Source organism: Rhincodon typus, chromosome 3 (assembly GCF_021869965.1).
Source record: "Rhincodon typus isolate 14 chromosome 3, sRhiTyp1.1, whole genome shotgun sequence".
Classification (NCBI taxonomy): Eukaryota; Metazoa; Chordata; class Chondrichthyes; order Orectolobiformes; family Rhincodontidae; genus Rhincodon; species Rhincodon typus.
Window position 1 is genome coordinate 90,432,456 of NC_063334.1, and position 19,988 is coordinate 90,452,443.

Here is a 19,988-nt window from a genome sequence, read left to right on the forward strand (position 1 = left end):
CAGCTGGGCAGCTGTCAAGGGTGGGGCTTCCTGTCCCTGATATACCGAAGAAGAGGAGGTGCCGGAGATTTTAAAATGTATAAGGATAGATAAATCCTTGGGATGTGATCAGATGTTTCCCAGAACTTTGTAGCAAGCTAGGGAGGAGATTGCTGGGCCCGTTGCTGAGGTATTTGTATCATTGACAGCCACAGGTGAGGTGCCAGAAGACTGGAGGTTTGCTAATGTGGTGCCATTTTTTTAGAAAAGCTGTATGGAAAAGCCAGGGAATGAGAGACTTGTGACCCTCATGTCACTGGTGGGTAAGTTGTTGGAGAGAATTCTGAGGGACAGGATTTACATATATTTGGAAAGGCAAGGACTGATTAGGAATTGTTAACATGGCTTTGTGCATGAGAAATCATTTCTCACTAACTTGATTGAGTTTTTGTAGAGTTGATAATGAAGGTTGATGAAGGCTGAGCGGTAGACGTTATCTATATGTACTTCAGAAAAGCATTAAACAAGGTTCTGCATTGTAGTCTGGCTAGTAAGTTTAGATCACATGGGATCCAGGGGGAGCTAGCCAATTGGTTACAAAATTGCCTTGAATGTAGGAGACAGAGGACGATGGTGGAGGGTTGCTTTTTGGGCTGGAGTCCTGAGACCAATGGTGTGCCACAAGAATCAGTGCTGGGTCCACTGCTGTTCATCATTTATAATAATGATTTGGATGTGTATATAGGAGGCATGATTAGTAAGTTTGCAAATGATACCAAATAGGTTGTTTAGTGGACAGTGATGAAGATTATCTCAAAGTACAATGGGACCTTGATCAAATGGGCCAATAGGCCAAGGAGTGGCTGATGGAGTTTACTTTAGATAAATGTGAAGTGTCGGATTCTGGTAAAGCAAACAAGGGCAGGACTTGATGGAAGGGGCCTGGGAAGTATTGCCAAACAAAGAGATCTAGGTGTACAGCTGCATAGTTGCTTAAAAGTTGAGTCGCAGGTTCAGGGTGGTGAATAAGGCATTTGGCATAATTGTCTTCATTTGTTCAGAATGTTAAGTATAGGAGGTGGGACATCATGTTGTGGCTGTACAGGATAATAGTGAGGCCAGTTTTAGAATACTGTATGCAATTCTGACCATAAACTTGAAAGAGTTCAGGAAAGATTTACAAGGATGTTGCCAGGACTGGAGAGCAGGAGCATTTTTCCCTGGAGTGTCAGAGGCTGAGGGGTGACCTTATAGAGGTTTATAAAACCATGAGGGGCATGGATAGGGTGAATAGCCAATGTCTTTTTCCCAGGGTAGGGGAGTCCAAAGCTAGAGAGCATAGGTTTACAGTGAGAGGGGAAAGATTTAAAAAGGACCTGAGGGGTAAAGTTTACACACAGAGGGTGGTGTGTTTATGGAACGAGCTGCCAGAGAAAGTGGTGGAGGTGGGTACAATTACAACATTTAAAAGGCATCTGGATGGGTATATGAATAGGAAGGGTTTAGAAGGATATGCTGGCAAATGGGCCTAGGTCAGATTGGGATGTCTGGTCATTGCAATGAGTTGGACCAAAGCTTCTGTCTCCATGCTGTATGACTTTATAAGTCCCACTTTCACCTTGTTAATTCTGCCTTCAGCCTGTTGTCATTGTCGGATAGCACTTTTTTAAATATAAGAAACTGCCAACCATTTTTTTGTACTTGGATTAGAGTTGGAGGATTCAGGGAGGAGCAGGAGGGGAACATAAGAACATAACATAAGAACATAAGAACTAGGAGCAGGAGTGGGCCATCCGGCCCCTCGAGCCTGCCCCGCCATTTAATAAGATCATGGCTGATCTTTTTGAGACTGAGCTCCACTTACCCGCCCACTCACCATAACACTTAATTCCTTTACTGTTCAAAAATTTATCTAGCCTGGCCTTAAACACGAGGTAGCTTCAACCACTTCACTGGGCAGGGAATTCCACAGATTCACAACCCTTTGGGTGAAGAAGTTCCTCCTGACCTCAGTCCTACATCTGCTTCCCTTTATTTTGAGGTGATGCCCTCTAGTCCTAGTTTCACCTGCTAGCGGAAACAACCTCCCTGCCTCCACTTTATCTATTCCCTTCATAATCTTATATGTTTCTATAAGATCTCCCCTCATTCTTCTGAATTCCAATGAGTATAATCCCAGTCTAATCAGTCTCTCCTCATAATCCAACCCTCTCAACTCTGCAATCAACCGAGTGAGTCTCCTCTGCACCCCCTCCAGTGCTAGTATATCTCTTCTCAAGTAAGGAGACCAAAAGTGCACACAATACTCCAGGTGTGGCCTCACCACGACCCTATACAGCTGCAGCATAGCCTCCCTGTTTTTAAACTCCATCCCTCTAGCAATGGCAGACAAAATTCCATTTGCCTTTTTATTCACCTGCTGCACCTGCAATCCTACTTTTAGCGATTCATGCACAAGGACACCCAAGTCCCTCTGCACAGCAGCGTGCTGCAATTTTTTACCAGTTAAAACATAGTCCATTTTGCTGTTATTCCTACCAAAATGGATGACCTCACACTTATCAACATTGTAATCTGCCAGACCTTTGCCCACTCACTTAGACTATCTGTATCCCTCTGCAGACTTTCAGTGTCTTCTGCACACTTTGCTCTCCCACTCTCCTTAGTGTCATCTGTAAATTTTGACACACTTAGTCCCCAACTCCAAATCATCTATGTAAATTGTAAACAATTGAGGTCCCAACACTGATCCCTGAGGCACACCACTAGCCACTGACCGCCAACCAGAAAAATACCCATTTACCCCTACTTTTTGCTTTCTACTAGTCAACCAATCCTCTATCCATGCCAATACATTACCTGTAATACCGTGCAACTTTATCTTATGTTGCAGCCTTTGGTGTGGCACCTTGTCAAATGCCTTCTGGAAATCCAGATACACCACATCCACAGGTTCCCCATTGTCCATCATGCAAGTAATGTCCTCAAAGAATTCCACCAAATTAGTTAAACATGACCTACCCTTCATGAACCCATGCTGGGTGTTCCCAATGGGACAATTTATATCCAGATGTCTTGCTATTTCTTCCTTAATGATAGATTCAAGCATTTTCCCCACTACTGAAGTTAAGCTAACTGGCCTATAGTTACCTGCTTTTTGTCTACTTCCTTTTTTAAACAGTGGCGTCACATTGGCTGTTTTCCAATCTGCGGGAACCACCCCAGAGTCCAGTGAATTTTGGTAAATAATTACTAGTGCATTTGCTATTTCCCCCATCACCTCTTTTAGTACCCTGGGATGCATTTCATCAGGGCCAGGAGACTTGTCCACGTTTAGCCCCATTAGCTTGCCCAGCACTGCCTCCTTAGTGATAATGATAGTTTCTAGGTCCTCACCTGTTATAACCTTCTTGCCATTAGTTTTCGGCATGTTATTTGTGTCTTTCACTGTGAAGACCAACACAAAATAACTGTTTAATGTCTCGGCTCTCTCATCCTCTAAAGGACCAATGTTTACCTTCGCCACTCTTTTACAATTTACATATGGAATAGCAAGTAATATGCCCCCTACCCCATCAAATTCATAGAATTCACCCTAATATTTCAAAGATTCTTCACTGATGATGCAAGCATTTTTAAATACTTTAAGCTATAAAACATTCTTTGTCAATGAAGTTCTTGTATTTGTTTGAGCAGCAGGGAGCTGTAAACCTACTAGGGAGAGAATAACCATGAATCAATCTTAATGCTTAAAATTGTGGTTCTCCTTCTGAGTAAGGGATAATTATCTTGATTTCCTGGAGTGTATGGCCCATGAAACCTCAGCCTCACATGAATATGAAACATTGAATACACTATTTAGCCCCTCCAGCCTTTTCTACCATTCAATAAAATCATGGCTGGTCTATTATTTAACTCCACCTCCTCACCCTTGCCCCTCTATCCTCTATCTTTGTTTAACAGAAATCCATAATTACTCTAGCATCAATTGTGGTGCGCAAGAAGGATTCTAAATTTCTACCACCTTTTGGATAAAGAAGTGTTTCATAATTTCTGTCCTAAACTGTCCAGGTCTAATTTTTTTAGATTCTGATCTTTGGTCCTAGATACCCCATACAGAAGCAATGATTCGTTTCCATCTTCCCTACTTACTCCTCTTATTGTTTTCTAAACTTTCTATTTTGAAGGAAATGCAACTCTTTTGTCTTCAATCTCTCCCGATAGCTCAATCCATGGAGTACCAACATCAATCAAGTAAATCCAGATTGCTCTTCCATCAAGGTCAATCTGTCCTTCTCAAGGTATTTTAACCAGAACTGCTTACAGTATGCCTGATGTAAACTAACCAGGGTTGTGTACCTGCACTAACACTACCTAACACTTTGTATTCTATTCCTCCAGTTATTAAAGGCAAGCCCTAAATTATTATTTTTGATTACTTTGCATACCTTCTCACAGCATTTTAATGAGCTGTGTACCTGCAATTAAACAATTGCATTCATTGTTTATCTTTTTAGTAACAGGATGTACCCAATTTTACCTATTTTGTTTACAAAATGAATGACCTGATATTTACCCCTGCAATGCACTGTTACAACCCTAAATGCTTTCAAGTTCAGAAAGCCTGAACTCAAGTAGCCAGGGTCACGTCCTGCTCTCATGATTGACTAAGATGTACAAAGTATACTATATTCCTACTTGGCACAGGATGTACATTCAATAGGCTGTTCCACCATAATCTCAGAAATTGATCAGCTACCTAATGTAAGGCAGTCATTCAATTGTACTCCATCAGTCTTACCTTGAAGCAGTAATGATGTTCAACAGAACAGGGATATGATATTTTATAAAGTAGTTATGTTTAAATTGCCTCTTTATAATTTAAAAGAAAACAATATGCCCTGGAAAAAGAAGATCGTGTGAAGTCTTATTGGCTTCTATCTGGTAACAGGCTAGGTGATGATCACCGCTGGGACAGGGTCTGAGACCGAGACTCAACAGCCATTTCTCACACCTTAAGACAAGTATTGAGCTAGCTGAGAGATAGTAAGAACTGCCGATGCTGGAGTCAGAGATAACAAAGTGTGGAGCTGAAGGAACACAGCAGGCCTGGCAGCATCAAAGGAGCAAGAAAGCTAACGTTTTGGGTTGGAACCCTTCTTCAGAAACGTCAGCTTTCCTGCTCCTCTGATGCTGCCTGGCCTGCTGTGTACCTCCAGCTCCACAGTGTGCTTTCTATTGAGCTAGCTGTTCTAGTTTTATATTTACTTACAGATTTACGACAATCTGATTTAAAATTCCTGTACACCTGATGTGGAGGTACCAGTGTTGGACTGGTATGGTCAAAATCAGAAGTCAGGTTATAGTCCAACAGGTTTACTTAAAATCACAAGCTTTCAGAATGTAGCCCCTTCATCAGGCAAAGTGAGAGAGAAGAGCACACAGACACAGAATTTATAGGCAGAGAGATCAAGAGATCATAAAAATAGTGTGAGTGCAGTGTCGAATACTAAGTCTCTGCAGGTGATCAAGAATGTCAGACAGTGTTAGGAAAGTGTCAACAGCTGAATAACAAGCGTAGGGATGACCTACAATCCAATTAAATGAGGCAGTGAGATAATTACAAAAAATTAAAAATAACGTGGCGCTGAAGACAAATCAAATGACTGGAATAACATGATAGGTATAAGAGTCACATTCCAAGGATCTAACCAAAATAATAAGTAATCCAAAACCGTATAAACTAATTAAGATAAAGAGATCATAACAATTTATCAAGGTGATGGTGTCAAAACAGGACAGTAAAGAAGATTTTACAGAAACAGAACAGTGTGGTGGGGTCACATGTAGCACAACATGAACTCAAGATCATGGTTGAGGCTGTCTTCATGGGTACGGAACTTGGCTATCAGTTACTGCTCGGCGATTCTGCATTGTTGTGTTTCATGAAGGCAGAATCTCCAAGCTGAACATCAAGATACATAACAAAGCAGAATTACAGAGCTGAAACAGATAACCAAGTTCCGTACCCATGAAGACAGCCTCAACCATGATCTTGGGTTCATCTCGTGCTACATGTGACCCCACCGCACTGTTCTGTTTCTGTAAAATCTTCCTTACTGTCCTGTTTTGACACCCTCACCTTGATAAATTGTAATGATCTCTTTATCTTAATTAATTTATACAGTTTTGGATTGCTTATTACTTTGGTTAGACCCTCGGTATGCGACTCTTATACCTATCATGTTATTCCAGTCATTTGGTTTGTCTCCAGCACCACCTTATTTTTATTCTTTTGTAATTATTTCTCTGCCTCATTTACTCAGATTATAAATCATCCCTTCATTTGTTATTCAGCTGTTAACACTTTACTAACACCATCTGACACACTTGGTCACCATGCAGAGACTTATTATTTGAGACTCCACTTACACCATTTGTATAATCTTTTGATATCTCTGCCCTTGATCTCTCACCTATAAATTCTGTGTTCTGTGTGCTTCTCTCTCACTTCACCTGACAGGCTGCACTCTGAAAGCTTGTGATTTCAAATAAACCCGTTGGACAATGACCTGGTGTCATATGGCTTCTGACCCTGTACACCTGAAGGAGAGAGAGAGACTTCTGTGGAGAAATACAGCGACTGCACTCAGCAGAGAGCTGTTTTTCTTTGTTAGCTCCAAGATAAAATGCAGGTCCAAAGATGTTCTCTGGTCAAGGAAATAGAGTCCATGAAAATGAATGGACACTGATAAATTGCTTTTGGCGAGGCCATGGAAGGGAATCACAAAAATGAGATGTGTTGCTGGAGATCAGTTCAGGAACTCCCAGAAAATCAAGGGACGGTACCTTTAGAGCTCACTGAATGTTACGTTCATTGAAATGACAAGAAACAAGCCCTTTGGAAACGGGGAGTAACGTTAGACAAGGTCCTGTAGAGACTGAGAGCTTGCAGGAAGCAAGCTGTGATGTATAAATGCAGTGTGGGATTATCACTCATGACGAGGGATACATTTTCTGTAGTTTGAAGTAGTATTGAAATTTTGACATCTGATTCCTTTAAATCAATCACTGGCAGGTAAGGATCATAACAGCATAAACATCCTGATTAGCACAAACAACAGACCCTGAAAATGGCAGAAAGATCAATGGCTTGGAAAAACAATGCAACAATAGTTTGTTAGGATCTATGGGGAAAGAAAGTCTATCATTACTTGCCAGTCTTTTTGAATAATGCTGATTCTGTATCGTATAATTAATAAAAGAAATTTGTTTTAAGGGCAGTATGATTTTTCTCTGGATTACTTTCAGGAGTGTCCAGAAGAATAACTTTTAATTTGTGTGAATCCATTGGAGTTGTATCGAATTCACTGCACTCATTTACTTATAATGTCATTCTCCATGAAAGAACAGTGTTACACAATGCTCATTGAAAGTATTTGTCACTTACCTGAACTCCCCAGCTGATATTATCATCAAGATTTTTTGACTGTCATATATCACAGAGTATTTCATGAAATGAGTATCCCAAACAGAAAGAAATTTATAACCTTTTGAAATGTAAGTGTTTTCTTTTTATTGTTCTCCATAAATAGTCTGTCTTTGATTTCCTCAGGGATTGGATGGCTATTTCAGTATGACCTTAAAAGTCACCTTTAATTGCATTTAGATTTATTTCTTTTTGAAAATCATTTAATATGATAAATTGAGGGACACAATTGAATGCCATAGGTTTTGCTTTGCATGGAAATCTGAATTAGCATAGTTCCAGTCTGATCCCAGACTTCATAGTTCAGTATTTATTTTTTAATGGGGCGGTTTCTCCACAGAGGCAGTGTTAACTTGAACTCTTTCCACATAATTCCTCAGGCTTCTCTTAAAAATGCCAAAATCTGTTTCAAAGTAACGGCTATCTGTAAAAGGTAGTAATATACTGGGGAGAATATATTACTGTTCCCGTACAAACCAATAACCTGCAAAAAAACGTCAAACTTCCGGTTCGTAGCGGAAAATGCCTTGACAGGACTTCACATGTTAAGATTTTGCTGTAACAAACAAACTATCACTACAGTTGACTAATTATTTTTTATAGGCATTTTATGTTTTAAACCACAGAACAGAACATTTGCTTTTTGTCTTTAATTCAACCAAAAAACTCACCTACTGGTGCAATGTATGCTGTTCAATTTTCCCAAATTCTGTCCCACATGACCCACAAGGCCCATTAGCTCCTGAAAATGTACTTTTTCCTTTCATGGTTTGGTAACTTTTAAGCCCAAAACCAAAGTTTCCGATGAAGGTTTTTCATGGTGATTCTCCCTCAGCACAAGCTGGGTGAATCTTCCAACCTCATTTACATGGTTGTTTTCAATCTAAGAGCTAGTTCCTATCTGCATTCCTGCTGGTGAATAATAAAGACTGTTGGCCTCTATGTGCTTTCTCCTTTCTCGACGCTGACAGACCGCCTGAATCTGAGATTTTGTGCAACATCTTAGAAAGGTTTATCAAAGCCTCATTTCCATGGTAACGTGAATCACATGGGCCTTGTGTCCAGGCAGAAATGCTGATTAGCTATCCTTGAGTTCCCAAATCTCTTTTACCCTTAAAAGTAAATAAGCAATTTAAGACATAACTGTCTACAACCCAACATTTTTTAACACTTTCGTGGGACTTGAGAGACTAGCAACCAAGCCAGTATAATTGCAAATGCTGCTGCTATTGTTCCCAACCCCAATACCTTGCAAGTTTTGCAAGCAAAGTAGTATAGGCATACATTTAATCTTTAACACCCATGTCACCCTGTTGTTGTGTAAGCTTCAAAACAGATCACATGACCACTTCATTTTATCCTCTATTGAAAATACCACGCCAAACTGTATTAATCTTATAAACATTGTATTTACAATAAATTGCAATTCTGACACTCTTAAATGTGTGCAATGCCTTATTTGCATTAACAGTTATAGATGAGACAATGTAACCTCATCATGAATACAAATGCATATGTTATGCCTGCTATATTTGCAATGTCTGTTGCTCCAGTGCATGAAAAGTAGCATTTCAGAGCCATACAGCTTTTTGCAAATTAAAGCAATGGAATTCAAAAATGGGGTTAACTAAAATGTGAAAGTTAAATACATATAATTAATAATGATATGCAACATGAGTGAAAAGCTTCACAAAATTCAGAACTTTGTATTGTGCCCTGCATTACTGGAACTTCTCAGTAAACGTTTTAAAGTAGGAACAGGTTACCAATGTAATTAATTCTACTGATGTGTTGCTAAAAATGAAAACTTGTGGTTCCAATAATGATTTATTACTTTGATGCAGACATTTAAAAACAAAACTTTAACAGCTATAAATCCTAACAGAATCCCAATGTTGTTCTAATGATGGGAAGCTATAATGCATCTATACAAAATTATTTGTGTAGGTATTTAAAGGAAGTTTGATTGTGCTTCATGCCATGGTTTCTGACAAGATTCATATATCATACCCGAAGGGAATTTTCCTTATGACTATGTCGCCAGTTAGTGACATGGTGACCTGGTTAGAATAAAGGCAGCATAGAGAACCGGCACAGAATGAAAGAATCATGACTGCTGTTGAGAAGCTGAGTACACAATTTGAATGATACACTGTCTATACTTGCCAATAAGCGACTCAAGCAGTGGATAATATTCCTTTTAAATTGATGGATGCAGAGTAAAGACTGGATAGAACTATATGCAATGAGATAAGTCTTTTGTACTTTGATCCATGGGGAAATTTGCACTGCAGACAAAAATGATGTGTTCCCGCATCCAGTTTTTCTCTGGTCCATGAGGACTAAGTGTTCATGTGTTCATGCTGCTCGAGAAAGTCTTTTTGACATTGCTAACATAGCGTTGCACAGCAATCTGGGAGACGTCACTAATGTCATTTGCTGTAACTTATACAAGCCTACAGTGCAAAGATTAATGGCAATGTTGACCTTGACAATCATAGTCAGAGATGTCCATCCCAGGTTTGGAACTCCAATTGTAACGTAGCTCAATGACAGCATCCTAAGTTTGTCATTCAATAATGGAATCCCAGGGAGACAATCTTATGCCTGTAAAATGGATTCCTTGCAAACGTTCATGGTAGTCAAATATGTATATCACGTGAGCCAATCAAAGTATGCCTGCAATCTGCTTCTGAGTCACTAATTAAATTAGTGCTTCTCAGTCATTAATTGAATGAAACGCTTGTTAAATTTGTGAAAGACACACACTTTGTGGATGAAGGAAATGTTCGTACAGTTGATTAAAACAATAAGTGACTGAAACTAGATTGTTCACTAGATTAATTCCAGATATGAGGGGTTTGTCTTACGAAGAGAGATTGAACAGTTTAGGCCCATACTGTCTGGACTTTAGATATTTGAGAGGAGATCCAATTGAGGTATATAAGATGCAAAAAGGGAATTGCAGTCAAGTGACTATGGGCCCAAAATTAGATATTCAAAATTGACCCAGAGCCAGAGAAATTGGGCCTGACAGAAAGTTGCCCAAATTAAATTCAACAGGAGCCAGCAGCTATCAACAACAGAGAACAGTGAAAGCCGAGATCAAAGTAGTAACAAAGGCTTGGGGGAACCAGCTACACCTAGCCCGAGGGTTGTGTGTTAGCGAAATATTGATTATACTTCCTGGCAACTTGACTTCTATTCAGTGCCCAAGGACGTGCATTTTACACCTCCATGGCATGACAACAGTGAAGGGTTTTGGTGTGACCCCATTGAATACTTTGAGCCTCACGCATGACCCCATTGGCCAAAGGCCACAGAACATTCAGGAAGGTCCAGGATGAGGACGATAAAAACACACACTTGGAAGTTACCCTCTCAGTGAAGACTCACAGCAAGACTCATGGCAGAAGACCCAGGAGAAGATCCTCCCTGACCTGTGAGACCCACCTTTGTGGAAGAGAGCCAGCCCTACATCAGAGCGGAATTAGATCTCAATAGCCCAGCTCAAACGCATGGATCATTGTGGGTAATAACCTTCATCAGGTGGGAAATGCTCATATAGTGTTTTTAATGAGGAATATTTTGTTAATAAAATTGAGTTGAACTACAAACTGAATTCTGTGTCACTCTGTCTCCACCCTCCACTGAAAACAGTGCTTGAGTAAAACGTTTTTAAAACAAACTGATCAAAATTTCCAAAGCAAGGTCAACAAAATTAACAAATTAGACATAGAAAGGACATTTCCTGATGTAGGGCATTCTAGAATGAGATGTCATAGTTTTATGACAAGGCGTGGCAGATTTAAAACAGAGATGAGGAGAAATCCTTTCTCTCATTGCATTGTGAATTAATGGAATTCCCTACTCTGGAGTGCAATGGATGCTGGGACACTGAATAAATTTAAGAAGGAGATAGACAGGTTTTTAATTGGTAGTAAGTTGAAGGATTATGGAGAGCCAGTAAGAAAGAAGCGTTGATGTCGAGATGAGATCAGCCATTTTCATATGAAAGGGTGGAACAGCATCAAGGGGCTGAATTGTCTACTCCTATTCCCAGTTCTGATGTTCTTCCATTCTTATGAAATAGTGATTCAAACACAGGACAATTCAAATTTGTATAGGTGCAGTAAGGGACAAGTGAGTGCTCCTACTCTTTATGGCATGGAGATATTTTATTGAGCACAGATCATCAATCCATTGTCCACTATATTGCACTTGATGTCAGCAAGACAACTGATTTAACACAATTAAACCTAAGCAAGGGAGCAAACTAAGACTGCCAACACCTCATGTTCAAAAAGGATCACTGAACATTGACTTTTGCTGGATTGCCACCACTTCTCATTCACTTCTTAACCTGGATAAATATTTGCTCAGTCTGTGCATTGGTGTGCCATTGTGCCCTTTTATGGTACTTGGCTGGTGTACAAGCAGAGTAGTTCATGATTTACCGGTGTTATGATTCACAGAATCTGCAATTAGCTTTGCACCAAAATTATGCGCAAGGGGATGGAGTTTAGTTAAAACCAGTATAAAGCCCTCTCCTCAAATTTGTTCACATTTTCCTTGGTCAGGTTTCTTAAATGCACAGTGGACATCAGCTAAGATTTCCATCACCCAGGGCATATCATGCTGTAGTGAAGACATAACTGCAGCTCTGTAAAAGTCAGGGATAGATCTTACAGAGATAGTGAGGGTTTGAAGATTGGACAGCTGACACACTGATGGCTTCAGCCAAGATCAGGTTTTTCCTTAGCTAAGTGTTATGTGTAAGTCCAGAAGAAGGGGAGTCTGCTACAAAGCCTTCCTCCATTCTATAGGGGACCTGAGGTCATTATTACATCTGCCATGAGCCTACTGCTACCTAAGACCATAACGATTAGGAACAGAATTAGTTCATTCTGTCTCTCGAGTCTGCTCTGCCAATCAATGAGATCATGGCCAATCTGACAATCCTCAACTCCACTTTCCTGCTTTTGACCCATGAGGCTCGATTCCCTCACTGATTACAAATCTGTCTATCTAAGCCTTGAATAAACTAATGGCTCAAGATCATCAGCCCTCTGTGTTAACGAATTCCACAGCTTCACAACGGTCTATCCCAAATTGTCAGTCCCTTACTCTGAGTTTATGCACTCTGGCCCTCTGTTTGGTAATCCCAAGAAATAGCAGTAAGTGGGATGGATGGAGGGGAATGGGACAAAGGCAAATCAAAGGAGGACATCTTGCACCCTTAAGATTTTCATCATGTGTGAATAAGGAAGGATTAGGAATCATGGTTGTTCTCATGATTTCAACTATTCATGTGCTTGTTTTGAATGCAGCAGCCACAGATAACTTATTTGTTCAGGAAGATTCCTATATCTGTAGAACAAGGCATTGTGTAGTATCATAGAAACAGGAGGAGGCCATTCACCCCATCGAGCCTGCCCCACCATTCAATGTAATCATGGCTGATTGAGCACCGATTTCCATTACACTGTATACCATTGACCATCAGAAATCTATCAATCTCTACCTTAAAAATGCTCAAAAACTGAGCTTCCACAGCATCCAGAGGTAGAGAATGCCAAAGGTTCGCACTCTTTGAGTAAAAGGAATTCTCCTCATCTTGGATCTAAGAGTCGTTCCCCTTGTTTTTAAATTTGTCACCTGATACTAGACTCTCACTGGGGATATATAAATGTTAATTTCTTTCTATTCATTCATGGGATGTGGGCATCACTGGCCAGTCAGCAACTATTTGCACAACCCTAGTTCCCCTTAAGAAGATGGTGCTGAACTGCTGCTGCCATGTGCTGCAATAGGTAGATTCGTGTTCGGGAGGGAATTCCAAGATTTTGACACAATGACAATGAAGGAATGGTGATCTGTTTCCAGGTCAGGATGGTGAGTGGCTTGAAGAGAGACTTACAGATGTTGGGGTTCCTATGTACCTGCTGCCCTTGTCCTTCTCGATGGAAGTGGTCATGGGTTTGGAAGATCCTGACTAAGCAGTTTTGGTGAATTTCAGCAGCACAGCTGCTGGAGTCTCAGTGATGGAGGGTCTAAATGTTTGTGGATGTGGTGCCAATCAAGCGGGCTGCTTCGACCTGGATGGTGTCAAGCTTCTTGAGTGTTATTGGAGGTGCAAACAACCAACAGACATCATGTTTTAGAGGCATGTATCAAACATATGACTGGAGACAAATGTAGGAGATATCAAGTAGAGTCAGGAGCTTCCCTTCCCTGTTGAGTATCTACAACAATCTGAAAACTTTCTAGAGCAAATGTACTTATTACTAGATTTATGGAATTTACAATTGAATGATTCAAATTCATGTACTCTAGTTCTATAAATATGAGGCTACTGAATTATTAGTTTATCAGGCAACTGATGCTTAGTTCTAGAGGGTTGGAGAATAAGTAGGGAAAGCTTACTGCAACTGTACAAGGTGCTAGTGAGATCACATCTGGAGTATTGTGAGTTGTTTTGGTCCCCTATTTAAAGAAATATATCATTCGAGTCAGTTCAGAGAAGGTTCACTAGGATGATCCTGGTATAAAGGGATTGTCTTATGAGCAAAGGTTAGACAGGTTGGAACTACTCATAGGAATTTAGAAGAATGAGAGGTAATCTTATTGAAACATATAGGATTCTTAAAAGGCTTGACAGGGTAAATGCTGAGAGGATGCTTCCCCTCATGGGAAAGTCTAGAACCAGAGGGCATAATCTCAGAATAAACAGGAACCAGTTTAAGACTGAGATGAGGAGGAATTTCTTCTCTCAGAAGGTTGTTAATCTTTGGAACTCCTTGCCTGAGAGCTGTTAAGCTAAGTCCTTGCATATATTTAAGGCTGAGATAGGCAGATTCTTGATCAGTATGGGAATCAAGGGTTATGGGGAAAGGATGGAAGAGCAGTCGTGAGGAATATCAGATCAGCCATGATCCAACTGGCTGGTGGACCAGGCTCAAGGAGCTAAACGGCCTCCTTCTGTTTCTATTTCTTATGGTCTTAGACACTATTTACCTGTCTGATGCAGTGTTTAGTGGCAAATTAGCTGATCGCATACAAGTCTTGCAAGTGATTGATTATGTCTGGAATTGAATGAAGCAGCCTGCATATCTTGATCAGAGTGTTCAAAATTTCCTAAAACAAAGATCCTCTTGAAGTGTGGGAGGCTTACTTTCTTAGGGACAAAGACCTTTTGCCTTGCCACCTTTCTGCATTTCTATTGTTGCTGCAACTCCTTCCAGTACTGGATCAAAGTGGTACTGTATGTAACACCCAACAAAGTAAACAATTGCCTTTCAGTACTGTTCCATCAACTATTTCTATCTGTGATAGATACACAAAGCAGTTCCACATGAGGTAACTTTAATAACCCAACAACAAGGAATTAATGAGCTCAATCCAACTCAGACAAAGGAATATGTGTCAATTTGCATTGGAGGCAGAAACCCAATGGAACAATTTTCTGAGAAATACCACTGAAATTATGTTATACAGAAAAGATTTCTCAACATTATGCTCAATTTGCTTGGACATGAACACATTGAGGAATTTCCCTCGTGCATTGTGAACGTAAGTATAGAAAGCTACATTAACCCGAATTATGTTATATGTCAATTGGTCCATGAGAATCACAGGAAGAATCGGATTATATTTGGAAATTCATCTTGTCAGTGCAATGGAGAATTGGTTTTGTGTTAAAGGAGCAATTCATTTGACCTTGTCTTCTCCTATCAGATGAGCTACGTTAAAACTATAATGGTTATCCAGCAGGAAACAGAAAGTACGAATAAATGGGCTTTTTGGGCTGACAAGCTGTCACTAGTGGGTTGCCTGGGATGTGTGTTATGTTCTTAACTAGTTATAATCTATGTCCATGCTTTGGATGATGGAACTGAATACATGGTAGCGATATTTGTTGATGTCACCAAGTTAACTAGGAAATTAAATTGTCAAGAGGAGATAAAAAGTCTGCAAAGGGATAAAAATGAAGTGACTCAGCAAATATATGGCAGATTGAGTATAAAATGGGTGGTGTGAACTCATCCACTTTGAAGGGAAGGATGTCAAAGCAGTGTACAATTTAAACGGAGAGATATTACAGGATTTAGTTGAACAGGAAGATCTGTGTGTCCTGGTACATGGGGCTAAACCTTACTAGAAATTAGCTACATTTAACTTTTCATGAGTTTCATGGACAGTTTCTGGCCACAAGGTCGAATGGGCTTTCTTGTGCTATCACCTCAAATTCGCAATATTACCTTTGCACCACGTCACTATGGCGTCCTGTGCATCATATTCTCCCATCACCAAGGCGAAATTCTCACTACTGCTGGGATATCCAAGGATTCCCAGCACCAGTGCAATCTTTGAAATCCAGCTGTACGGCCAGTCAAAAATTAACAGTCTGTTGCTCCTCACTGTACATGGAGTGGAAGAGTAGTTAGAAACCAATTCTTCACAGGGTCCATAGGAGGCTGACACTTCATTATATAAATCACACGGCTTACCCATCCTTAGCCACATCCCAACTACATTCCTGTTTAAATCCATGCTATTCTTTCACTAATGCCCCGTGTAGCCCAGCATCTTCTCATCAGTGCTCCCTCTAAGCTATGCAGCTCCACGCACTCGGAGGTTTCACACATTGATTGTCATACCAACTCATTGACCTCCTGTTCTGGAACAGCACAGTTATTAAAGGTGGAGAAAAAGCGCAGAGGAAGCATTACTTTTCATCATTCAGTATGGCACCATCACACACTGTAAGGTCTTCCAATACTATAATATATACTATAAAATGTGAACCAAAAACAATTAAGAGAAGCCGTGTGTGGGAGTAGAAACAGATTGCTTGTCTCTCAAACACCAAAGGTGAATGAATGATCACAGCACTCAGCTTGCATTGAGTGAAACCACATATCAGGTAAGTTCAGCCTGGCATTTAGTGCCCAACGCTGCTGTGCTCTATCGTCTGGAAGGTGATGGTTCTGTGGCTTTATGCTCTCATAATTTGAAGTGTCCCTCCCAGCTCTTTGGAGTCTATCACATTCTCTCAATGCCTGCTCCAGTTATGTAGAGCACAGCACTCTATGTATTGATGCTTTACTCAGTCAGGGGGTCACAGAGAGTAACCCTGGTCTCCCAGTAACCATCCTTGTAAGGGATCTGGACTTTGCAATGTGGCAGGAGGATGAAAGTTCTCAAGAATACTGCATCATGGCAGCTCCAGGTACCTGCCACAGACTTCTAAGTGGTTCTGAAGATCTCAGATGGCTTGCACATTGATGGAATGGAACATTTTCTATTGTTGAACTCAGCCGTGTTATTGTGGGGTGCTCTTAACGTGATATAAGGCAATAGGGGGGTCAGTTAGCTCAGTTGGCTGAATAGCTAGTTGGTGACAGAACACACACAAGAAGTGAACACAGACCAACAGCATGTGTTCATTTCCCGATACCAGCTGAGATAACATAAAGGATTTTCCTTCTCAACCTCTCCACTCGCCTGACATGTGTTGACCCTCAGGTTAAACCACCACCAGTCATGTCTCTCTGATGAGATAGCAGCCCTCTAGGTCTATGGCAGCTTTAACAATGTGACATTAGCTTTATTTTTGATTCATTCATGGGACATGTGCATCACTGGCTGGCCAGCATTTATTGCCCATCCCTAGTTGCCCTGGAGAAGATGGTAGTGAGCTGGCTTCCTGAACCACTGCAGTCCATGTGCTATACGTAAACCCACAATGCCAAATATATTTTCAAATCAAGATAGTGAATAGTTTGGAGAGGAGCTTGCAGGTGGTGATGTTCCCATGTATCTGCTGCCTTTGTCCTTCTAGATGAAAGTGGTGTGGGATTGTAAGGTGTTGTCTAAGGATCTTTGGTGAATTTCTGCAATACATCTTGTAGATAGTGCACATTGCTACTACTGAGTGTCAGTGGTGGAGTGACTATGTGGTTGTTGATGTGGTGCCGATAAAGCAGGCTGCTTTGCCCTGAATGGTGTCGAGCTTCTTGAGTGTTGTTGGAGCTGCATTCATGTAAGCAAGTAGGAAGCATTCCATTACACTCCTGACTTGTGCCTTGCAGATGATGGACAGGCTTTAGAGTCAGGAGATCAGTTACTCACTGCAGTATTCCAAGCCTCTGACCTGCTCTTGTAGCCACTGTGTTTATGTGGAGAGTCCAGTTCACTTTCTGGTAAATGATATATACTAATGCAGTGTGCACCTTGGAAACGCACAGCTACATTGCCAAAGGCTATGACTTAGGCTGCAGCAGTCACCTTTACATGGAGAAATGACTTAAAGTGGCATGATCTGGCAGAAATTACATTGGACCAGTTTTGATGTGAATGTGGGTCAAGGTTTAAGAGGTCCCCAGTGATTATTTGGAAAGGGCCAGTTTCATCAAGGTTTAATACAATTGTCGCCTTGACAGCCGCCAGACAAGATGTCTACCTACTGCTTCAGGTCTTACTTCCGCGGTTGACATAGGATTGCGACCGTGTCCCGGGACATCTTCAGTCTGCAACAACACTACACCTAACTCAACTGGAGAAACTGGCATTGAGGACACTTGTGCAACCTGAAGGAATCTTCAGCTGCATCCTGTTCATGTGGACATCGTTCAGCATTCACTGAGGCTTGCTGTAGCTCCTGGGCTTGTGGACTTATCTGTTCCCCCCCTCTATTCTCCACAACTGTGACAATAACCCTAGCTGTGGCTGTGTCCATCGATCCTAATTGCAACAAACCTATGTGTGCACTATAATAATATAAGAAATTGGTTCCCTAGACTTGTTCCCCAGATGGTGGGATTAACTTATGAAAAGTGATTGGGTAAACTGGGCCTGTATTCTCTAGAGTTTTGAAGAATGAGAGGTGATCTCATTGAAATTTACAAAGTACTTAAAGGATAATTACAGGTAATATGTTCCCTTGATTGAAGAGTGTAGAAGCAGGTGGCAAAATTTAAAAGGAAGGGGCATACTACTTAGATTGGGGATGAGGTGAAATTTCTTTCCTCAGAGGGTTGTGAACCTTTGGAATAATCAATGACAGATGCTGTGGAAACTTAATCTTTGAATAAATTTAGAGATCGATAGATTTCTGATTACTAGTGGAACACAGTGTTTGGGATGGAGCAGATAAAAGGCATTGAAGTGTTTGATCATCCATAATTGTGTTGATGTTGAGTAGGCAATATGGGCTGAATGGTTTACTCATGTTCTTTTGCTCCAAAGTTACCCAAAAATCAGTCACAGAATAACAGCTCCCTGGCTGATTTCCTGCAAAATCCTTGGATTGTTTGCACTGGATGTTTAGGACTGACAATGACCCACTACCTACACCAGAGTGAAACAGGCCCACTAACCATTTCTTTCTCAAGCAACCATATCCAAGGCTGTGCATTGTGACCACATAATGCCATTGACTTACATTCCTGGTACTGCCTGTCAGACAGCAGCTCCCCTTTGATTGACAGAGAATTACTCCTCTTGAGTGTTAAGGCATGGCCATTTGGATGAAGCACATGGCGTATGCTGGGACATACTTGGTGTTAATTTGGCTTAGAATGCCAACTAATCCATCCCTTTGACTGATCACTGCTGACAACCATGAGAAGTTGACTGGCTTTGTGTCTATGCAAAGCACCAAGCCAAGTCAAAGGTACAGTGAGCCTTTAAGCTCTGTTTGGGTGGGCAAAAATGCCAAAAGACAAGACAGGAATGCTGTGAGCATTGAAGTAGTCACAAAGTGAGTGAATGCTTAGCAAGCACACAGCCCTGAGATGCAGCCTGGTTCAATTTACGAGATGGAAGACAAAGGAACTGAGGGCATTGCTGCTAATTTTGCAGATGACACAAAGATAGGGGGAAGGGCAGGTGGTGCTGAGAAAGCAGGGAGGCTAGACAGGCTAGGAGAGTGGGCAAAGAAGTGGCAGATGGAATACAATGTGGGGAAGTGTGAGGTTATGCACTTTTGGTAGGAATAATAGAAGCATACACTCATTTTCTAAGCAAAGAAAGGCTTCCGAGATCTGAAACAAAAAGGGATTTGGGTGTCCTAATGCAGGACAGTCTTAAGGTTAACATGCAGGTTCAGTTGGTAGTTAGGAAGGCAAATGCAATGTTAGCATTAATTTCAAGAGGGCTAGAATACAAGAGCAGAAATGTACTACTGAGGCTGTATAAGGCACTGGTTGGACTGCACTTGGAATATTGTGAGCAGTTTTGGGCCCTGTATCCAAGGAAGGATGTGCTGACATTGGAGAAAATCCAGAGGACATTTACAAGAATGATTCCAGTGTTGAAGACTCTGGTTCTGTACTGGATGGAGTTTATAAGAATGAGGGGAGATCTGATTGAAACTTATGGAATACTGAGAGATAGCACAGTGTGGAGCTGGAGGAACACAGCAGGCCAGGCAACATCAGAGGAGCAGGAAAGCTGACATTTCGGGTTGGGACCCAGCCCCATTTCTGAAGAAGGGTCCCGACCTGAAACGTCAGCT